This window comes from Diabrotica virgifera, chromosome 2, assembly GCF_917563875.1.
Source record: "Diabrotica virgifera virgifera chromosome 2, PGI_DIABVI_V3a".
Lineage (NCBI taxonomy): Eukaryota > Metazoa > Arthropoda > Insecta > Coleoptera > Chrysomelidae > Diabrotica > Diabrotica virgifera.
Genome location: NC_065444.1, coordinates 168,638,442 through 168,654,197, shown reverse-complemented (window position 1 = coordinate 168,654,197; position 15,756 = coordinate 168,638,442). Strand labels below are relative to the sequence as shown.

The 15,756-nt window shown below is 33.5% G+C and overlaps 1 protein-coding gene across 3 annotated transcripts in view; it reads left to right on the top strand.

Annotated features, from left to right (window-relative positions):
* The first annotated feature begins 273 nt into the window (after positions 1-273).
* Positions 274-15,756, top strand: part of LOC114329737 (protein tramtrack, alpha isoform-like) — a 133,667-nt gene continuing 118,184 nt past the window's right edge. Inside the window, exon 1 of one of the 3 annotated variants that reach the window (XM_050642888.1) lies at positions 274-516. The gene's annotated coding sequence lies outside the window, so the exon portion shown is untranslated. Of the gene's footprint in view, positions 517-880; positions 1,066-15,756 lie in introns of those variants that run through there. The other 2 variants (XM_050642889.1, XM_050642887.1) reach the window with 2 other exon arrangements.

The window sequence follows — 15,756 nt, the reverse complement described above, 5'->3', positions numbered from 1 at the left end:
TTCTGGGGGGTCAACCACCCCACATTAAAGAGTGCACGTGTATCCCCGTTTCAATGCAATCACCCAGTCCAGTGTCGTATAATCTCGCCGGCAACACACCCAGCATAGTAAATTTGGGCCGCTGTTCGAGCCCTCGATGTAAGAACTACAATCTAGTCGGCCAGATGTTGTCAAATCACGTCTAAACGACCACCGCACCCAGAAAATATTTGAACGTTTGGGCATCCACAACTCCCAAGGTCATCGCGACTGTGTGGTGGTGGTATTCTCAGCCATAGTTGCGCGGGGCTCGCCGCCGAGTTCCATTTTAGTTGGTAGAAGGGTGTGCACCACTGAAAGTTCTTGTTTTACCCACGTACGAGTGGTCCATCGTCTACCCCATTCCCAATGTACCCCGCGCACCGACAACATTGTGTTCTGTCAACGCTGGTGATGTTTTTTTACATGTGCTACAAGTAAACAATTTGTGAGACGTCAGGCAAGGCTTGCTAGTTGGTTACAAGGACAATTTATTGCGTAAGTGTTTTTAGAATATAATCGTTTTGCGCACACCCTTGTTCACGGCGCATGACATTACAAATTAAACTAATCCAAAACTTGCATGTTTGTAAATTATTCTACCCACTTCTTAATTACATATATTATTTTATTATTGCAATACGCCTTTAAATTTTAAATCGCACTTTTGTAGGGTGTACTAATTCAAATCTATTTCATGTGATATTTTTACCCATCGTAATAGAATCTTTGGATGATTTCTCTTAGTAACATCTAATGGTATAATTTAATCTAACCACAAACCGTGTGAAATAGAATTATGTACAGGAAGGTAAGTATAACGGTGCATTTATTATATCCGCAGGTCTTACAAGGGAAAAACGCGATTGTGCGCTAAAAACATTCAAAGACTTCGCGGTTCTTTGTACCCCGAGTTACCCCGAGAAGTTCCGAAACCGACAAAGATAGACTATTATTTGCTGACATGGCGACCTGAAGTGTTGTGGTGTTTAGTTATCCTGTTCGGGGATTTAACCCTTTTGTTTTTTATAGTGTCACAGTTAAAAGGTAAATACCCTTAAATCATATAAAATATTTACAAACGTCTCTAAAATTTATACACTCATTCATCGCGTCTATAATAAATGTCTAAAACAATCATCAATTGTTTTACCCTGTCCTTTAAATCAATATATTTCCTAAAATCAATATAAAACCCTCATGACGTGCCCGCAGCTTGCATTAATTTACCCACATTTTCAACTTACCAGCAGTTTCATGGTTATTTTTATTCGTGTGATATACCTATTTAAATTTAGATAATTTAAGCAAAGGGTTGCGTAAACTCGTTCCAAACTGTAGAGTAGGCGGGGTGTAGCTTTGCACGACTTGTGAATTTTAAATATGGCGGAGGGCTGTGCCATTTTCGTATCGTGGATTGCCTATTTATAACTTTATTATTCTTTTTTTTAACTACATACATACTATCGTAATTAAGCGATAAAGTACAAAACAAACTAGTAATGTTTATGTTGGTATACTACAAGTGACTTCTTTGAGGGAGGGGAGATTCACTATGATGTAATATGAGTTCAAGAACGACTCGGCTTATGGACACCTGTGTGAATCATATTCATCAATCAGGCCTTGCATTGTAGTTTACATATTTTGTTTATTTATTATTTTGAATTACATCTTTTAGCATCACCTCGGAATTCCTTAAAAAAAGTATTACACATTTTAGAATAACGGTTTTTCTTTTATTGATAAATTTTATATTTTATTTACTGAAATTTTTCGCACTTCATTAAGTGTCCTCTTCAAACAGGTAGCTTATTAGAATAGCTAACTTTTGTTTAAACCCTTCCATATATGACTAGTTATTTAAATGGGTTTTAAACTTTTGCTGCTTTTTTCTTAGCTAGAAACTAATTTCTAATGCAGATTAAATCCTCTTTTAGTTTTTGGTTGAAACCTTACTAATATCGATTTTTCTTTATGCATAATACCTTTATACCTATTTCTTCTCGAAATGACAATAATTGTATGCTTTACTAGACTATTTGTGCAAGACCTCAGCCACAGAATGGTTTTATTGGAACAAATTAACCAAAATTCAATTAAAATGAAATACCTACATGTATTTTTTTACACTTCCTAAATTTGACCAATCTGTTCTTTTATTGTCTTAAATCCAGACTTTCCTCCACTTCAGTTTATTTCTCAGTATTTTTGTGGATTCTGTGTTTGTATTTAAATGTACACTGGTATATACAAAGTGGTATTTAAATGTACATACCCACATAATTATTTAAATGTGATATTTAAATGAAGGACTTCAATTAGTATCATATTGCTGGATATAATTTTATATACAGAGAGAGTCTGTAATTTGGAATAAATTCAATAGGTATCTCAAATACTGATCCTTCTTTTGAAAAATGCTCAGACCCGTCGATTAGTATTTCAAATTATCATTTTTGACATACAATAATAATGTATACAGGGTGTCACAATTTAGAGATATGACGTCGTCGTTGATTTTCTTAAATGACAACACTGTCATTTCGATAGCTATTTTAATAGGGTGTGTAAAGTTATACATAACTGCAAAATTTAAAATTTTTATTCCCTACCATTTACAAGATAAAAAAAATCAATCAGTAAAAGTAATCAAATAAAAATTGAATTTAATTATTTAAATTACGCAAATGCTCATAATGTTGCCCTTAATTATTGTCAATAATATTGTCAATAATTGGCAACATTATGAGCATTTGCTTAATTGAAATAATTAAATTCAATTATTATTTGATTACTTGATTTCATAACTTTGTTATTTTTTATTATCTTGTAAATGGTAGGGAATAAAAATTTGAAATTTTGCAGCTATGTATAACTTTACACACCCTATCAAAATAGCTATCAAAATGACAGTGTTGCCATTTAAGAAAATCAACGATGACGTCATATCTCTAAATTGGGACACTGTGTATACATTATTATTGTATGTTAAAAAGGACCATTTGATATACTAATCGACGGATCTGAGCAATTTTCAAAAAAACAATTAGTATTTGAGATATTGAATTTATTCCAAATTACAGACTCTCTCTGTATATACATTTTATTAAAGGTCTGGCTAACTTCTAGTAATGCAAGGTACCTACTCAAAGGGCTGTGAATTCATAGGTTTCATGTAAAAATTAATACAGATAATTATTTTATTTTTTTGCCATAAACTAGTTTTTAAGTCATATTTAATCCCCATTTTTTTCTTAGCTGTATATAAACCAATTTCTAATGCTGAAAGTCCTCTTTCATTTTTTGGTTGAAGACTTACGACTTACTAATATGGATCTATTATTATCATGCAAAATATCTTTATATTGCTTTTTGAAATAACAATTCTAGGCTTTGTTAGACTTATTTGTACACATTCAGCCCCAAAGCTTACTTAAACTTTGTTTTATTTTAACAAAATTAACCAACATTCAAATGAAATGAAATGACATATGCATAGGTACACTTCCTACATTTGACCACTCTGTTGTTTTTTTTCCCAAAATTCAAATAAAATGAAGCACACAAATACTTCGGACAGCATAAAGTTTAGGGCAACCAAACATAACCAATTTGTAGTTGACATTTGATGTAATCTAAAAGCATTGACAGTGTTGCCATATTGTAAAATATTTCTTATTGTAACATCTAAAATTCAAAATTGGATAAGAGAACACAATATATAATTTAAAAATCAAAAACAAATGTTACATATAAATCAGAAAATATATTAAAAGCATTAAAATTATATAAAATCAATAGTGGCAATATTAATAGAAACACTAAAAAAATGTAAAGATTGAAATAATTTAGGATACCTATATTTTATAAATCCTGCTTTGTATAAATTAAAAAATTATAGCTTTTCATAACAAAAAATATTCAAAATATATTTGAGTAAAAGTCTAACTTTATAATATTTTAAACAACATCTAAATTATAAAAGAAAACATTTTTTAAACAAGGTCTAAATTCATGCCTAAATTATAAACAGATATGGCAACACTGTTCACAAAATTCATGTTGTTGCATGTTGCATGGCTGTTGCCCTAAACTTTATGTTGTCCAATACTTCCTACATTTGACCAATCTGTTGTTTTATTATTGTCTTAAATCCAGACTTTTTTTCTCCAATTTAAATTATTTCTGATTTGTACGTTTTTGTGGATTGTGGCATTTAAATGTACACTGTTTTAAAAAGTGGTATTTCAATGTATTACAAATATACCCTCGGAGATCCCTGGGAAAATTTACACTGAAAATAACAAAAATCAGTTTTCAACACTGTGTTAATGTTGATAGTAACATAATATCTCGGTTAAGATAAGCAGAACTGTAATTTAGTCCAGACAAATTAATATATTTTTTTGCCAACAAAAATGAGATTTTTCAACCAAATAATGTTTCTCAAATATGATGTGCAAAATAATTTTTAATTGGGTTCTGCTAATGAGCTTGCTTTTTTTGTCATTAAAGTGGAAAAAACTTTAAATTTCACTCATTAAATCTTTATCATCTTAATTATTTTAACTGTACTAATATCCATCCTTTAATTCGGAATGATTTATTTATTTATTTATTTATTTATTTATTTACCCACGGGAAAACCCCATTAACAGTAAAAATACAATAAATACAATAAAAAAAGAAGTACAATCATTCATTAAAATATAAAAAGTAAAAATAAGAAAAGCAAAGGCTTGAAAAATCAGCAGGCAAGATATTCAAAACATAACAGTTAGAAAAATAAAATACAAAATGTACACATGTAACTGAAAGAAATCAATAAAATTATACAAAACACAAATACAATAATAAAATACAACAACATTGCAAGATGAATCCTAATTATCACATGGCAAGAGATCTCCTCAGTTGACCCAGGCTTATATTAAACAGATCCATATCAAAACCGTTAAGGAAGCACATATATCTATCTAAAGGCATGTTACTACCCTAGGATGTTCTGTGAAAGGCCATGTTAAAGGTAACATTGTAGCGTATACCTGGATATGGAACATTAAATCTTATACTATTCAACAAACTGGGACAATCAATAAGTCCATTAATGATTTTGAAAACAAAGACACCTCCCGAAATATCACGCCCAACACTAAGGGGAGCTAATGATAAACGTTGCTCAATCCCAGTGTAATCATGTTCTGAAGCTATTTTCTTGTGGCATTTTTATAATCAAGTATATTCAAATGGGAAATAAGCCACAATTTTACCTAAAAATGATTTTATTAACGTTTCGACGCCCAAGTCGGGTGTCGTTGTCAAAATACAAAAATATTTTTGTACATAGAACTTAAAAAAATAAAAAAAAATTGAATTCTGTTAGTAAGGGAGGGTAACTTTTAATTTATTTATCCCGTCCATAAGTGGAAAGTTTGATGCGCCACTGTCGACGCATGTGCCACTGAAAAGTGACGGCACAGTGTTCAAACCTTTTCTTTTAGGTTCTACTATTTAAGTTATAGGGTCCCATCGTGCCTAAAATGATTAAGAAATTTCACCTATAGCGGCTCTTAGTCTATAAGGAAATGGGTGAGTCACAAAGTTTCACAAGAAAAAATCGAATATTTCGTGAAATGAACGATAGATCTAAAAACTAAAAAATACGTGCTCAAATATTTGTCAAAAATCTATCGAATGATACCAAACACGACTGCCCACGGAGATAGGTGGGGGGTAAATTTAAATTTTAAAATACGAATCACGCGATATTTCGCGAAGTGAACATCAGATCGAAAAACTGAAAAATACACTTATTCAATGTTTGAAAAATCTATCGAATGGCACCAAACACGACCCGCCACGGATGTGGGGTGCGGGGTTACTTAAAATGCGGGGAAAATTTAAATAGGAGCCCCCATTTTTTATTGAAGATTCGGATTCCTTACGTAAAAATAAGTAACTTTTATTTGAAACATTTTTTCGAATTATGGATATATGGCGCTATAATCGGAAAAAATGATTGTTGGAAATGGAAAATTAAATTAAAAATGGAAAGTCCCCACTAAAATGGAAAACTTTACTTAACTTTTTTCGGTTTTAGAACCTACTCTTCACAACCCAATGGTCCCCAAAGCGCTCGAGTAACTGCACATTTAGCATACTTTCCTCCCCTACTACAATTGGCGCAAATATTTTTCAGCATCAGTACATGAGAGTATAACTATCGCTAAAATTATTGCGCTATTACGAATGTTTAGCTTAGTTATTGAAAACACAGACCAAAGGTTTTTAACATAGCTTTTTAGCTTTTGAAGAAGGTTTTTGAAATGTTGCTTGCTATAAATTGAAACTGATGACAAAATATTTTTGACGTTAAATTTGTAAAAGAGGAACAGGTTTTTTTTTTCATTACAATCAAAATTATCATTTTCAGTACCAGCAATCATCATCACGAATAGACGATGTTTTGAACAGAGTTATTCAAAGCAGAGTGAGCAAAAGATTAAAGCGAATAATTATAGCATGATTGTCACAACCTTAACTCATGGTACATATTTTCCACAATTTTTGAAAAAACTTTTCATGGCGATTGCTATACTCTCATGTACTGAGGCTGAAAAATATTTGCATCCATTGCGTTCAAAGGAAAACTTTTGAGAACTATTCGGCAGCAAATATTTCTTTGGGATATTTTGTCCAAAAATATTTGTGGGGACTATTTTCCGGACTTTTGTCCGGGGATTTTTTGTCCAAGAATAATTTGTGGGGATAGCATGCACATAACATTTTCTAGATGTATTTTTAATTCTAAACTCAAGTCTTGACCAGTTAGTATTACTTTCATATTCATAAAGGCATTTTTGAGTTTTCAATTCTTATTGAAATTTATTTCCTATAATCCTTCTTTTCATTTACATTTGTGTTTTCATATATGCTCTTCCACTATGCTATTATTGCAAAATTAACTATTCTAAATGGGAAATAAGCCACAATTTAACTAAAAAAGATTTTATTAACGTTTCGATATCCACGATAACTGGACAAAAGGATAAGTTGTTCCTATCTTGCTAAAAGAATAGTTTTGAATTGAATTTATGAGATGCAAAGTGGCCTAACCCACAACCCGCAATTTTACCAAAACGCTTTTATTACATTAAAGTTATCCCTTATTTTAAAGTAATAAAAACGTTTTGGTAAAATTGCGGGTTGTGGGTCAGGCCAGTTTGCTTATAGCGTTAATTAAAACAAAGATTTACGCGCCGCGCGGTTCAATCACTGCGACCGATTCAGTACACTGCAGGGGTACTCTTCTAAAGGCATATAATTCGAAATATTTGGTTCCATGTTTTCATTGAGATAAAAGCCATTTATCCTTTTCAATATATTCTTACTTGTACTTGAAGGTTTATAGATTATAAAGCTTTGTAGAAATTACAATTCATTTAGTAGTTTTTTAGAAAAAATCCCAAAAGTCACCAAATAATTAAGGTTTTTTTCTAATAAAAAAATTCAAAGAACTCGAAAAGGAAGCATTTTCGAAAAATTACCAAAAGAGAAAAGTAATTCTTTCGATGACATATACGCCAAAAAAATTCATTCGTAGCGATTCAGGAAATTGTTTTTTCTTTGATACTTGTTAATAAAAATTTCACACTGTTGATAAAAATATATAATTCACCGCCACGAAAAACGGGTACCAATTGTAGGGGAGTGCATATAGATTTTCACTTCGGAAAAAATCAAACAAGATAGAACTTTTTGTAATTTCATTAAGAAATGTTTAATAAACAACATATCAAAAAGTTCTACTCGGGAAGTGGGTGCTTCAGTTTTTATTAAACAAATAAACTACGAAATTAGATGTTTTTTTTAAATAACTCCGAAAATATAAATTTTAGAAAAAAACTGACATGACCATTGAAAAATTCAGAAAATTTTACAAAAAAAACCTTATATAAAGAATTTTCTAAAATTAAATCTGCATCTTCTATAATTTTTTATTTATAACGCTAAAGTCACCCTTCTCACAAACATTGGCGCACTGTAAACTAGCGTACGGCGAAGTGCACGGTTGAGTTATTTTAATGTAATTCTTTATAGACCGGGCAGTATCGTCGCCCCCGATAGCGAAATTATTCCGATTCGATTTTTTGCACAAACTTACTCAAAAAGAGGTACTTATAACATATCCACAGGGTGCCGGGCGGTGCCGTGGTCGAAAAATTGTTTAAGCAATTTTTTTAAAGAAATTCATAAAAATAATTTTTTCACTTCGAGAAATTTTTTTTAGATAGTTTGGGACATTCTGAGCAAAAAAGGTATCTTGTGATTTTTCTCTAAAATTGATTCTTGTTGAGTTAAACGCGATTTAAAATTTGAAAAATTCGAAAATGGTAATATAACTCGACAACAATCGATTTTAGAGAAAAATCAGAAGAGACCTTTTTTGCTCAGAATAACCCAAATTATCTAAAAAAAAATCGTTCGCAATGAAAAAATTATTTTTGTGAATTTGTTTAAAAAAAATTGTTTAAACAATTTTTGGACCACGGCACCGCCCGGCACCCTGTGGATGTGTTATAAGGACCTCTTTTTGAGTAAGTTTGTGCAAAAAAATCTAATCGAAATAGTTTCGCTAACGGCGACTACGATACAGTTGGACTATAGCGCATATTGTTAATAATTAAAAATAGCAGTTTTGTAATAAAATAATGACAAAAATCTCTTCAGGACCTTGAAGAAGGGATTTGAGACTAGATTTAGCCACATTTTGAATTTCAAAATAATAATTTTTAATCGAGTTATTTATTAAGCCTTTAAAATAGCCATTTTCGCATTTTTCAAATTTTTAATCGCATATAACTCGACAACAATCAATTTTAGAGAAAAATGAGAGGAGACCTTTTTTGCTCAGAATGACCCAAATTATCTAAATAAAAATTGCTCGAAATGAAAAAATTATTTTTGTGAATTTGTTTAAAAAAAATTGTTTAAATAATTTTTGGACCACGGCAGCGCCCGGCACCCTGTGGATATGTTATAAGGACCTCTTTTTGAGTAAGTTTGTGCAAAAAAATCGAATCGAAATAGTTTCGCTAACGGGGGCTACGAGGCTACGATACAGTTGGACTATAGCGCATATTGTTAATAATTAAAAATAGCAGTTTTGTAATAAAATAATGACAAAAATCTCTTCAGAACCTTGAAGAAGGGGTTTGAGACTTGATTTAGTCACATTTTGAATTTCAAAATAATAGTTTTTAATCGAGTTATTAAGCCTTTAAAATAGCCATTTTCGCATTTTTCAAATTTTTAATCTCATATAACTCGACAACAATCAATTTTAGAGAAAAATGAGAGGAGACCTTTTTTGCTCAGAATGACCCAAATTATCTAAACAAAAATTGTTCGAAATGAAAAAAATTTTTTTGTGAATTTGTTTAAAAAAAATTGTTTAAACAATTTTTCGACCACGGACCGCCCGGCACCCTGTGGATATGTTATAAGGACCTCTTTTTGAGTAAGTTTGTGCAAAAAAATCAAATCGGAATAATTTCGCTAGCGGGGCGACGATACTGCCCGGTCTATTAACTAATGGATCAAATGAAATTTTACAAATTGAAAATGAAAGAAGAGTAATTAAGCTATCTTATGGTTATAATAAAAAGAAACAAAATGTATGTGCATAAGTACGGTGTGGGCGGAAAATGAGCCTTACATGATTTTTTTTTAAAATGATTTAAATCTCAATTTTGCACAACTTACCTTTCAAGCATCTTACTAAATGATGTTTCATTCAAAAAAAATCTCAAAAATTTAATTCAAATGATATGACGTCTCAAAATATGTAATTTTTGAAATCTTCGTAGTTTTATAGATTTACCACCATTTTAAGACGGTATTACCCAAGTTTAAACAGATCTATTAGAGATTTATAAGTGCTTTATTAATAGACCAGGGCACATCTGTAAAAATATTAGTACATTTGGACGTTGAGAGGTGACTTAAATTTTTTTGCATAAATTGCTTGAAAATAACTCAAATAATATTATTTGAGTTATCCTCCCTCTCAAAAAGGTCCGGAACATTGTTTAAATAATCAAAATATCAAAAAATGAACGACAAATTCGATTTTTTTCTTCGTTTTTTGATTATAATTTTAAAAGAGCTCCGTGAAGTTAGCCCGAAAAAGTCGGGAAAAAAAATGCGATTGATGCCATTCGTTTGTCCATTGATTGTCCACGTTTGTCCACCATTTTATTTCGTTAGTCCACCCATCAATTCTTTTTTATAAACAAAAATTTTTTTTCGGGCTAACTTCACAAATCCACAAATTTTCGAAAATTTAAAAAAAACTCTTGCTATATTGTTTGTCCATCGTTTGTCCATGTTTGTCCACCACATAATTTTTTTGTCCACCCTCTGAAACAACCCCCTGTTAATTGTAATTATTTTTTTATTTCTTAATTCGGGCTAACTTCACATTCTCTTAAATGGGCATTTAAACGTTATTTCAGGTGCAGAATCACAACTAAGCGTTTGTCCACCCCTTTGCAGCATTTGTCCAACCCCTTAAAGTGCGAAACAACCCCCCTGTTAATTGTAATTATTTTTTTATTTCTTAATTCGGGCTAACTTCACGTCCGTTTAAACGTGAATTTTAAAGTTAAATCAGGTGAAGAATCACAACTACCCGTTTGTCCACCCCTTCGCAGCGTTTGTCCAGCCCCTTAAAGTGCGAAACAACCCACTCGTTAATTGTAATTATTTTTTTAATTCTTAATTCGGGCTAACTTCAAGTTCTCTTAAATAGGTATTTAAACGTTAATTCGGGTGCAGATTCACAACTACCCGTTTGTCCACTCCTTCGCAGCGTTTGTCCAACCCCTTAAAGTGCGAAACAACCCCCTCGTCAATTGTAATTATTTTTTTATTTCTTTATTCGGGCTAACTTCACTTTCTCTTAAATGGGCATTTAAACGTTAATTCGGGTGCAGAATCACAACTAAGCGTTTGTCGACCCCTTTGCAGCGTTTGTCCAACCCCTTAAAGTGCGAAACAGCCCCCCTGTTAATTGTAATTATTTTTTTATTTCTTAATTCAGGCTAACTTCACGTCCGTTTAAACGTGTATTTTAAAGTTAATTCGGGTGAAGAATCACAACTACCCGTTTGTCCACCCCTTCGCAGCGTTTGTCCAGCCCCTAAAGTGCGAAACAACCCCCCTGTTAATTGTAATTATTTTTTTATTTCTTAATTCGGGCTAGCTTCACGTTCCCTTAAATGGGCATTTAAACGTTAATTCGTGTGCAGAATCACAACTACCCGTTTGTCCACCCCTTCGCAGCGTTTGTCCAACCCCTTAAAGTGCGAAACAACCCCCTCGTTAATTGTAATTATTTTTTTATTTCTTTATTCGGGCTAACTTGTTCCCTTAAATGGGCATTTAAACGTTAATTCGGGTGCAGAATCACAACTACCCGTTTGTCCACCCCTTCGCAGCGTTTGTCCAACCCCTTATAGTGCGAAACAACCCCCCTGTTAATTGTAATTATTTTTTTATTTCTTAATTCGGGCTAGCTTTACGTTCCCGTAAATGGGCATTTAAACGTTAATTCGGGTGCAGAATCACAACTACACGTTTGTCCACCCCTTCGCAGCGTTTGTCCAAGCCCTTAAAGTGCGAAACAACCACCATGTTAATTGCAATTATTTTTTTATTTCTTAATTCGGGCTAGCTTCACGTTCCCTTAAATGGGCATTTAAACGTTAATTCGGGTGCAGAATCACAACTACCCGTTCACCCCTTTGCAGCAAAAAAAAATGTGATCAATGCCATTCGATTGTCCATTGATTGTCAATGTTTGTCCACCATGTTATTTCGTTAGTCCACCCATCAATTTTTTTTTATTAACAAAAATTTTTTTTCGGGCTAACTTCACAAATTCACAAATTTTCTAAAATTTAAAAAAACTCTTGCTATATTGTTTGTCCATCGTTTGTCCATGTTTGTCCACCACATAATATTTTTTGTCCACCCTCTGAAACAACTCCCTGTTAATTGTAGTTATTTTTTTATTTCTTAATTCGGGCTAACTTCACGTTCTCTTAAATGGGCATTTAAACGTTAATTCGGGTGCAGAACCACAACTGCCCGTTTGTCCACTCTTTCGCAGCGTTTGTCCAACCCCTTAAAGTGCGAAACAACCCCCTCGTTAATTGTAATTATTTTTTTATTTCTTTATTCGGGCTAAATTCACGTTCCCTTAAATGGGCATTTAAACGTTAATTCGGATGCAGAATCACAACTACCCGTTTGTCCACCCCTTCGCAGCGTTTGTCCAGCCCCTTAAAGTGCGAAACAACCCCCTAGTTAATTGTAATTATTTTTTATTTCTTTATTCGGGCTAACTTCACGTTCCCTTAAATGGGCATTTAAACGTTAATTCGGATGGAGAATCACAACTACCCGTTTGTCCACCCGTTCGCAGCGTTTGTCCAGCCCCTTAAAGTGCAAAACAACACCCCGGTTAATTGTAATTATTTTTTCATTTCTTTATTCGGGCTAACTTCACGTTCACTTAAATGGGCATTTAAACGTCGATTCGGGTGCAGAATCACAACTACCCGTTTGTCCACCCCTTCGCAGCGTTTGTCCAACCCCTTATAGTGCGAAACAACCCCCCTATTAATTTTAATTATTTTTTTATTTCTTAATTCTGGCTAGTTTTACGTTCCCTTAAATGGACATTTAAACGTTAATTCGGGTGCAGAACCACAACTACCCGTTTGTCCACCCCTTCGCAGCGTTTGTCCAACCCCTTAAAGTGCGAAACAACCCCCCTGTTAGTTGTAATTATTTTTTTATTTCTTAATTCGGGCTAGCTTTTAAATGCCCATTTAAGGGAACGTGAAGCTAGCCCGAATAAAGAAATAAAAAAATAATTACAATTAACGAGGGGGTTGTTTCGCACTTTAAGTGGTTGGACAAACGCTGCGAAAGGGTGGACAAACGGGCAGTTGTGATTCTGCACCCGAATTAACGTATAAATGCCCATTTAAGAGAACGTGAAATTAGCCCGAATAAAGAAATAAAAAAATAATTACAATTAACTAGGGGGTTGTTTCGCACTTTAAGGGGCTGGACAAACGCTGCGAAGGGGTGGAAAAACGGGTAGTTGTGATTCTGCACCCGAATTAACGTTTAAATGCCCATTTAAGGGAACGTGAACCTAGCCCGAATTAAGAAATAAAAAAATAATTACAATTAACAGGGGGTTGTTACGCACTTTAAGTGGTTGGACAAACGCTGCGAAAGGGTGGACAAACGGGCAGTTGTGATTCTGCACCCGAATTAACGTATAAATGCCCATTTAAAAGAACGTGAAATTAGCCCGAATAAAGAAATAAAAAAATAATTACAATTAACTAGGGGGTTGTTTCGCACTTTAAGGGGCTGGACAAACGCTGCGAAGGGGTGGAAAAACGGGTAGTTGTGATTCTGCACCCGAATTAACGTTTAAATGCCCATTTAAGGGAACGTGAACCTAGCCCGAATTAAGAAATAAAAAAATAATTACAATTAACAGGGGGGTTGTTTCGCACTTCAAGTGGTTGGACAAACGCTGCGAAAGGGTGGACAAACGGCAGTTGTGGTTCTGCACCCGAATTAACGTTTAAATGCCCATTTAAGAGAACGTGAAGTTAGCCCGAATAAAGAAATGAAAAAATAATTACAATTAACTGGGGGGTTGTTTCGCACTTTAAAGGGCTGGACAAACGCTGCGAAGGGGTGGACAAACGGGTAGTTGTGATTCTGCATCCGAATTAACGTTTAAATGCCCATTTAAGGGAACGTGAAGTTAGCCCAAATAAAGAAATAAAAAAATAATTACAATTAACTAGGGGGTTGTTTCGCACTTTAAGAGGCTGGACAAACGCTGCGAAGGGGTGGACAAACGGGTAGTTGTGATTCTGCATACGAATTAACGTTTAAATGCCCATTTAAGGGAACGTGAATTTAGCCCGAATAAAGAAATAAAAAAATAATTACAATTAACGAGGGGGTTGTTTCGCACTTTAAGTGGTTGGACAAACGCTGCGAAAGGGTGGACAAACGGGCAGTTGTGATTCTGCACCCGAATTAACGTTTAAATGCCAATTTAAGAGAACGTGAAGTTAGCCCGAATAAAGAAATAAAAAAATAATTACAATTAACTAGGGGGTTCTTTCGCACTTTAAGGGGCTGGACAGACGCTGCGAAGGGGTGGACAAACGGGTAGTTGTGATTCTGCATCCGAATTAACGTTTAAATTCCCATTTAAGGGAACGTGAAGCTAGCCCGAATAAAGAAATAAAAAAATAATTACAATTAACGAGGGGGTTGTTTCGCACTTTAAGTGGTTGGACAAACGCTGCGAAAGGCTGGACAAACGGGCAGTTGTGATTCTGCACCCGAATTAACGTTTAAATGCCCATTTAAGAGAACGTGAAGTTAGCCCGAATAAAGAAATAAAAAAATAATTACAATTAACTAGGGGGTTGTTTCGCACTTTAAGGGGCTGGACAAACGCTGCGATGGGGTGGACAAACGGGTAGTTGTGATTCTTCACCCGAATTAACTTTAAAATACACGTTTAAATGGACGTGAAGTTAGCCGGAATTAAGAAATAAAAAAATAATTACAATTAACAGGGGGGTTGTTTCGCACTTTAAGGGGTTGGACAAACGCTGCAAAGGGGTGGACAGACGCTTAGTTGTGATTCTGCACCCGAATTAACGTTTAAATGCCCATTTAAGAGAACGTGAAGTTAGCCCGAATTAAGAAATAAAAAAATAATTACAATTAACAGGGGGTTGTTTCAGAGGGTGGACAAAAAAAATTATGTGGTGGACAAACATGGACAAACGATGGACAAACAATATAGCAAGAGTTTTTTTAAATTTTCGAAAATTTGTGGATTTGTGAAGTTAGCCCGAAAAAAAATTTTTGTTTATAAAAAAGAATTGATGGGTGGACTAACGAAATAAAATGGTGGACAAACGTGGACAATCAATGGACAAACGAATGGCATCAATCGCATTTTTTTTCCCGACTTTTTCGGGCTAAGTTCACGGACCTTTTTAAAAGTATTCATTTTCGAGAAAAGTTGTACTAAAGTAAAAGTTGCGTAATAAAATTTCCTACAATATAGAATTAGTTAAAAATTTAAAACGTAGTCACCCTTGTTGCAAAATAGCAATAATTGCGAAAAAGCCATACAAAAACAAGTATTAGCATTTTACGTTTTTCGACCATTTATGCTACACTTAGGACCTTTATATTTCACACAGAAAAACATTATGATACAGTAAAACAATACTGTAAATTTCATTAAGATCGGTTCAACAGATTTTGCAAAATAAATTTTGCAATCCAGCTTTCGCAAAAACAATTCATTTTTTCAAATGTTACAGGACTGAAAATAACGCAGATAGCAAGTTGAAGTTTTTTTTGCTTATAGAAGTGTACTGTACCTTTTATTCGCAATTTGCAAAACTAAAATGGATTTACTACCACGGCGTGAGGATTTTGTTTAAATAAACATTAATTATTGGTGCTACGCGCAGGACAGCGGATAGTTTTCTCTGATTGGGCATTTCAATGACCTTTGATAATGATTGATACATTTTAATTTTTATTACATTTCGATATAAATAAATAAATTTGTTTATTGCAAAATAAAAACACATACTC